The sequence below is a fragment of the Pelobates fuscus genome, chromosome 11, assembly GCF_036172605.1.
Source record: "Pelobates fuscus isolate aPelFus1 chromosome 11, aPelFus1.pri, whole genome shotgun sequence".
Lineage (NCBI taxonomy): Eukaryota > Metazoa > Chordata > Amphibia > Anura > Pelobatidae > Pelobates > Pelobates fuscus.
The window spans coordinates 141367850-141376275 of record NC_086327.1 but is presented as its reverse complement, the minus strand read 5'-3'; positions in this window follow the sequence as shown (position 1 = coordinate 141376275).

Here is an 8426-nt window from a genome sequence, read left to right as displayed (position 1 = left end):
TATACCCAGGTATTTAATGTGATCGAGAGTAAGGTCGAATGGATATATGTTGTGTATAGCTGTTTTAGTGGTGGGGTCTATGTGTATTGGTAGTACCTCCGTTTTGTTAATGTTAAGTTTATATCCCGAGACCCTGGCGTAGGCTTGTAGGGCGTCTAAGAGTGGTGGTAGAGATGTGACTGGTTCTGTAATTGTTAGGAGCAGGTAGTCTGCGTACACCGCCGTTTTGTATTCTTCCCCACGTATTGTCATTCCTTTTATATCCCTAGTAAGTCTGAGGATTTGTAGGAGTGGTTCTAGGGACAAAACGAAAAGCACTGGGGAAAGTGGGCATCCCTGGCGAGTACCGTTATGGATTGTGAAGGTTGGGGGGCGTGTGAGTGGGAGGAGGAGGTGTGCTTGTGGTGAGGCATAAAGCACATGCAAGGCATTCATGAATTTTTGTGGGAGTCCGAATTTTTCTAATGTGGCGAATAGGAAGGGCCATAGGAGCCTGTCAAATGCCTTTTCGGCGTCTAGTGATAGGAAGAGGGCTGGGGTGTGTGTCTTGTGGGCTGACCAGATGAGGTTGTATGTCCGTCTTGTGTTGTCACTTGCCTCTCGTGTCGGTATGAAGCCCACTTGATCTGGGTTTATTAGTGTGGTTAGGTTGGGGCTTAGGCGGTCTGCCAGGATTTTGGTGAATATTTTAATATCCACATTTAGGAGTGAGATTGGTCGATAATGCCCAGGGTCAAGATTAGTTTTGTTGGGCTTGGGTAGGAGGCATATATTCGCCTGTAGCATTTCATTCGGCAGTTGGTCTCCCTGTAGTATGGTGTTATATAATGTGCACAGGTGTGGTATTAGACTGGGTGCGAATGTTTGTAATATAGCCCAGTGAACCCATCTGGTCCTGGGCTTTTGTTGGGCTTTAGCTCTTTTATCGTTCTTGCGAGTTCTTCTGGTGTTATGGGGTTGGCTAGGGTAGTGGTATTTGGGCTAGGTATTGGACTATTAGTGTTTTGGTCAACGTTGGGTGGTGTCGTGTTTCTGGGGAGTGGTCATATAGGGTTCTGAAGTATTCTTGAAAGACTCTGGCGATTCTTTCTGGGTCCTCTGTGGTGTCCCCACTTGGGGTTGTTATTTTATGTATTTGTTTGTGTTCGTTTCTTTTTTTGAGTCTGCGGGCGAGTAGTGTGTCGGCTTTGTTAGCTTTGTCGTAGTATAGTTGTTTTGTCCAGAGTATCGCTTTGGCCGAGTCTTTCGCCATGTGTTCTTTTATCTCTGTCTGGCATTTTTTAATTTGTTCGTTGAGTTCTTGTGTTGGATCTATTTTGTGTTTGGCCTCCAGGGTTCGTAGGGTCTGTAATGTTTGTTCGAGATGGGCTACCTGCTTTTTTTTGTGTATTGTTGCTTGGTTAATTAAGGCTCCCCTGATTACAGCTTTGTGTGCCGCCCATAGATTCCCTTTGGAGCTTGCTGTGCCTTTGTTGATTTGAAAGTATTCCGTTATGGCTTTGTCGATCGTTTGTCTGATTTGTGGGTTGTGTAGGAGGAATGGGTTTAGGCGCCATGTCCAGGGTCTCGCCGTTCCGGGCAGGTTGAGCGTTAGTGTTATGTCTGCATGATCAGACCATGTTATGGGGCCTATTGCTGTGTTTTTGATCATGGGTGCTAGTGATGGTGACGCGAGAAAGAGGTCTATGCGGGAGTGTGATTGGTGTGGGTGCGAAAAGAAGGTGTAGTCTAGAGCTGTGGCGTGTTGAGCTCTCCATGTGTCTATGAGGCGTGTGCGTGAAATGAATGCTGAGAGTAGTTTATCTGCTTTCGCTGTTGGTGGTCTATTTTGTCTGCAGGTTTGTGATCGGCGTCGGTCTACCTTGGGTGATGGGGTAGCGTTGAAGTCGCCACCGATTATGGAGTGGTGAGAGGGAAAGAGGGCTAGGTGAGCCTGTATTGTTTGCCAGAATGCGTTGGTTGGGGCGTTTGGCGCGTATAGGGTGGTGAACGCATAGGATTGTGTGCCTATCTTTCCTGCAACTGTGAGGTATCGGCCTTGTGGGTCCGCTACAGTTTTCTGTATAGTGAGGGGGCAGGATTTTCTTAGCACGATGGCAACCCCGTTGTGTTTCTCTTGCAGAGAGCTGGCAAAGTGGTTAACTTTGTAGTGTCGGCTCAGGAGGGGGAACTGTTTGGCTCGAGTGTAGTGCGTTTCCTGCAGTAGGAGTACGTCGGCTTTGGTTCTATTTGCCCATCTCATAAGTTGGTGTCTCTTAGAGGGGTTGTTCAGACCTTTGCAGTTGATTGATAGGCAGGTCAGAGTGGCTGGCATGCTGGTTGGTGCTGCAATAGACCTTAGCGTGTGGGTTATCTGCCTTCGGGGGGTTGTTTTGGGTTGTGGTGTGTGGGTTGGGGTGGGGTGTGGGGGAGAAGCGCTGTCTTGGGGGAGTGTTTGTGTGGGGTTGGGAAGGTTGAACCAGTGGGGTGGGTGGGGGAAGGTGTTAAGTGGGGCCTGGTCTTATAAGGCAGTTGCCAGGCGTCGAGTGGGCGGTATGGATCGGTGTTGTTGGTGGTTGAATTTTGTGTATGTGGATTTGTGGTTGCTTATATGTTTTGGTGTGTGCCAAATGTAGATAGTTGTATTTGGTTGTTAGAGTTTGTGGGGAGGAAAGTAGTGTGACTGTGTGTCTCTCTCTCCTCTGCCCCGGGTATGAGGTGTCGTCTCCATGGGTGCGGTGCGTTTGTGGTGGGTTGTATGATTATGTGCTATGTTGGTGCCGGGTAGTCTTCCGGGTCGTGTGTGTGGTAGAGTTCTGGAGTTATGCTTTTTGTGTGTGTGTTTTTGTCCTGTCTGGGGTGGGGTCTTTGTTGAGTCGGCGTATCTGTTCTGGGGTTTATGTTTATGGTGGTTATTAACGTTTGTCGCTATCCTCATGGTGGTTATACTCTTGCGTGGGTGGTCGTGCTGTGGCTGTCGGGTGTGTGTGCAGTCGAGTGCATTTTGGTGTGTTCGTAGTTATGGCCGGTAAGCTTTGCTGACTAACCTGTCCGTATCTGTTTGTCTTTATAAGTCCCAGTGTGCATGCTGGTGGTGTGCTGTCTTCGGGCTGTCAGGTTTTCTTGGAGTAATGGTGTAGCACTTGTAACATAACTTCAACAAGAATAAACATAAACATGTCATCGAAACCTTTAAACATCACATATATAGTAGGTTCTTAGTATCCTAGCATCATGTACTCAGGGTGGGTGTTTAGGTCTTGTGTGGGTTGTGGCGGGGTGTTTAGTCCCTACTGCCCGGCTCCCGGGTTTCCCTTTTTTTTTGTGGGGGTCAGTAACCCTTTACAGCTTGGGTGTTTGTCGTGCAGCTGCACATTAGAAATGCTTGTTTCCCCCTAGAAATCTAGCATGTGGGTGCTTTGTGTCAGGTGTCGGGGATTAACCCCCTGTTGGTTCGTGGGGTTTGTATGCTGCCCTGCGTTTTTCCGGGGTGGTGCCCACCTCCCCCTGGCACCCCCTTGCTTTAGAGCACCCTGTAGTGTCTTACGTACTGGTTTGATTGTGATCATTATGAGCAGTAATATAGACCTTGGTGTACATTGATCCCGCATTGGGGTGTGACAGTATTTCACTGGTGTGTTGTCCTGCGTTTTGCCGGGGTGGTGTCCACCCTCTTTCGGCACCCCTTGCCGTAAGTGTACCCGGTAGTGGCAACCGTATTGGTTTGATTGCGTCAGTTGCAAATATTAGCCCGGTATTGGGGTATAGCCGTATATTTACTGGCAAACCATCTAGTGTTTTGCCTGGGTGTTGCCCGCCTCCCTCCGGCATCCCTTGCCTTGAGTATACCCTGTGGTGGCAACCGTATTGATTCGTTGGTGTCAGTTGGAGCTCTTAGTATAAACCTTGTTGAACATTACCCCAGGATTGGTGTATAGCATTATTGTACTGGCATGTTACCCCTCTTTTTGTCAGGGTGGTACTATCCTCCCCCCGTTACCCCCCCCCCCGCCTTAAGTGTACCCTGTGATGGCAATCCTGCTGGCTCGATTGTGTCAAAAGTGGACCTAAGCATAAACATAACTATTTGTGAACATTAAACCTTAACCCCATATTGGGGTATAACAGTGTGTTACAACATTGATACTACCGGTCTTGTAGTTATTAATGGAGTCCTTTTACCCGGTCCTTGGCGTGGATGCCGAGGCTCAGGTAGAGTTATGTGAAGGAGTCCTATGCGCACCAAGCGCTGTTGTTCAGGTGTCCTTTTGTGGATGGTCTTGCGAGGCCAATGGGGTGTTCTTCTTTGACTGTGTGCGCGCCATGTTTGCGCGGGAATCAGTTCGTCGGTTTTGGCTTTCTTTTACGGTAATTTGGGTGTCTGTCGTCGGGTATCGTAGTTGCAACCCCAGATGTGTCGCGAAATCTCGCATGTCTGAGACCTGGTGGAGGGAGTAAGTTTGATCCCCTTTTTTTACCGATTCGGAAGGGGTGCCCCCACGTGTATCGCCAGCCGGCTTCCAGTAGGGCCGTAGTGAGGGGCTTAAGATCCTGGCGTTTTCTTAGTGTTGAAGGGGCCAAGTCCTGGTAAAATTGAAGCTGTTGTCCCTGGTAAGTCGGTGGTTGATCTCTTGCTGCTTTCATAAGCTGTTCTTTCACCGGGAAATGTAGCAATTTGACGATGATGTCCCTTGGTGTATTTGAGTTAGGGAATGGGGGCCTCAGTGCCCTGTGGGCTCTTTCAATATAGATGTCTGGCCCTGGGGTGTCCGGTAGCAGGGACTGGAATATTGCTGTGATGGTGGGGAGTATGGCCTCCGGCAGGACAGATTCCGCCAGGCCTCTGATGCGTATATTTTGCCTGCGAGATCTGTTATTTAGATCCTCCATTCCGTCTTCTAGAAATAGGATTCTGTCTTTTAGCATCCCTATGTCTTTGCTGTGATCTATCACCTGGGTTTGTGTTTCTTTAAGCGCTCTTTCTGTGTCGCCGGTGCGTGAGGCCAGTGCCTCTGTCGCCTTTGAGGCCTGCTATTTGTTTTTCAAGAGCTGCTGTGGTGTAGGCTTTGATGTCTGCCGACGTTTCTTTCAGCATTATCCGCAGGTCCTCTTTGGTGAGGGGTGTCGTGTGGGTGCTCTCGTGTTCGCTCTCTTCAGAGTCTGAACCGGAGTTTCCCTGGCTCTGGGCCCAAGATGGCTGCCTGTCTTCCTTTGCCCGGAACATCGTGGCCACGGATGGGGTTGAATCCTTTTTCTTTTTTGCTCCCCCCATGTGGGTAAGTGTTATCGTTGGTTGTGGGTAGTTTGGCACTTTTGTGGAGGCTGATGGATGCGGATTTCGTGCCCGGGGTGAGAGAGCTGAGGGAACACACGTCCTACTCCATTAACAGTTAGGCTCCGCCCCCCATACGGTAATTTTAAAAACACAAATTAAGAGGATAGGACACTCACCCTAATTTGCCTCAATCTTGAGAATCCAGCCTGATCCTACCGCTCCAAACATATACCCCGACCCAGGAACCCGAACTGCACCGATAGATGCCATTCTTTATTAAAAAGACAGCACCAAAAAGGAAAAGCAAGCCCGGGGCCTACTCCACGCTCGCACCACTTACCTTGGAGGCGCTCCTCGGCGGAATCGATCGGGGAACCACGAGCACCCCTGCCCCTGAACCCCTCTCCAACCCTGGGGTCCACATGCCAGCCATGGAGCGACGCTCCCAGAAAGCCAGTATACAGACAGAAGGAAGAGACATTGGGGCCATGCTCCAGCGGCCTGCAAGGCCCAAACTGACCTCAGAGGAAACCCAGCCTACCACTAATCAAAACACTCAGCCTGATCAAGCAGAGAGGAATGACCTTTGCACCATGATACCAGCACCCCCGGAGGGATCACCTCCAGCAACGAAACACGACCTGCAAATACATTTACAGGACTTCCATAAAATCCTGTCGAAGGAACTAGCAGGACTTAAAGCGGATTTACAAACCACAAAAGACCGGCTACAAGCGACGGAGGCTGAAGTGACCGAAGTCGTAACCAACCTGACAACGGTACAAGACTCTGTACAACAGCTCAAAAAATCCCACCATAACATGGCCCTACACTTGAATGCCCTCGAGAATAGCCATAGACGCAACAACATAAAAATACGTGGCATCCAAACAAGTCTCACCACAGAGGAACTGCCGCATTACACAAGACGGCTTTTAGCAACTGTTTTACCTCCGGCGGCGACAAGAAAACTGGTGATAGATGGAATATATCGGATTGCAGGTCCCCAAAGGGCCACCACACAAACAGCTTGAGATGTTACATTACGCTGTGTGTCTTCTTCAGAGAAGGGCCTAATAATGGCGGCACTACAGGGCAAGACCCCACTGACGTTTGAAGACTCCAGCCTCACCTCTCATCAGGACCTAACGAGGGCCACACTACAGTGGCGCCGTTCACTCCACCCTGTGACCCAACAACTACGGGCCGCTAACATACAGTACAGATGGGGATCGCCGGGCTCACTACTAACGACACGCAATGGGACTACCCACACACTCACATCACTCGAGGAAGCCCCGTCATTCTCTGCAACGCTAGGGCTAAAAAAACGTTGATGCACAAACCTCTGAGGGACCGGAAGATTTGGAGGGAAGCGCTCTCCCAGCTCCAGGCACCAGCCAGACACCCCGCATGACCACCTGAACACAGCAGGAGGAACAACTTCACGGTACATTGCTTAGTGACTAAGTTACTGACCTTATAAGAGGATATCTATACTATGCCGGCTTGGTTTCAAATGTTTAAATTGTTTACAAGTTAAATACCCTAATGCAGAATAAGTTTAACCTGAGCGATAGGGATTCCTACCTGACCCCTCTGACGGACTGGGACACCCTCTCAGGGCGCCCGTGCCCGATAAAATAACTGCAAGATATCAACCGCCCCACCCCCTCCCCCGCGGTTAGGGGTAAAAAGCTTGACAATAAACAAATGTCGTTATGCAGCACACAGGGATGAGAGAGCAGTCAGTGGGACAGCAAAATCACCCAACCTTCATGACTTATAAACGTAGACTACAGCACCCTCACTGGCGGCACTCCTATCCTGGGATCTAGCATGGTATTGTCCCTTAAAAACTAGGGCCTGAGCCTACAAAGCACTGAACCTACACTCAACACTAGCATAGACACCTTCATGATCTGAGACCCACAAGCCAACGCTTAAATCTCTTTCTTGAGTACTGACATGTCCTATTTAACCTGACAGATACAGAGCTAATCTTTGACATGCCTTATCAAACGCAGTAGATATCCAAAAAAGTTCTGATTAAAACCTGGTATTTTTCTATCACACAAATGTATGCCTGACCAAAACGTTTTATTAGTATGTAAATCCCCAAAAGGTTAAGAGTAAAAGTGTTGGTCCATTGAAAAGTGAGATGGTGAGTAAATCAAGTAGGATCAGGACAATGCAGAAATTCTAAATCATTCTTTTTCTTCAGTATATAGAAAAGAAGAATCCATTGCTGTACAATACAGCAAACAGGTGACTGCTTAACACAGGATAAAGTAATAAAAGAAATTAAATAACATTCATGACAGCAAAGCTCCAGGACCAGGAATATACAATAGGTCACCCAGTGAGACTGGAAGAAAGGAGTTTTTACTTACAGTAAGAACAATAAAGATGGTCGTCTTGTCAGATTCTATAGATACATTTTAAAAAGATTGGGCTTTATGGTTGAACTTAACAAACTTTAGTCTTTTTTTTTTTTTTAAACCCAGAAAACTCTAACACGATGCACGGTACAGATTACACAGCTGAAAGGTTAATTATTCTCTCAAAGACATCCTGCACCCGAGTAATAGCAGTTTAGCATCAATTGCAATGGAGCTGTATTTAGCTAATTCCAGGGATGTCACAGCTCTGCACACCTGTCTAATGAAAGCCAATTTATTTCTAATTTACTCTCTCCATGAAATACAAGAGGGAAGCATCCATTAAAACAATGGTGAAACGTGTACAATGAAGCAGAATGTCGAGAGAAAGTCTGTCCTGTGATATGACCGATATTCTCACTGTGCCATAAATGGTCATTAATCTTCGCTTTCAACTGAGATTTTACAGCAGGATCATGGTCAGAGGGTATTCATATATACAATGCATTCCTAAAGGCTATGGCTATCTAAGAGACCCAGTACATGGTCTCCAACAATACGGAGTATAAAGTTCTACAAATGGGGGGAGGGAGTTATGCAGTCATCTATTGTGATATTATTTAGACACGATTTCCATTTTGCTAAGGAAGCTATGAAAGACTATCTCCGATTCTTTTGACTAGCAGTAAGATTGCATATCTAAGTTCTCTAGAAACCTAGAAGAATATGGATAGAAGTACATCTGAGAGTAAATATATTGCATAGGGAGAGAATTATTAGAAAGGAAAGAC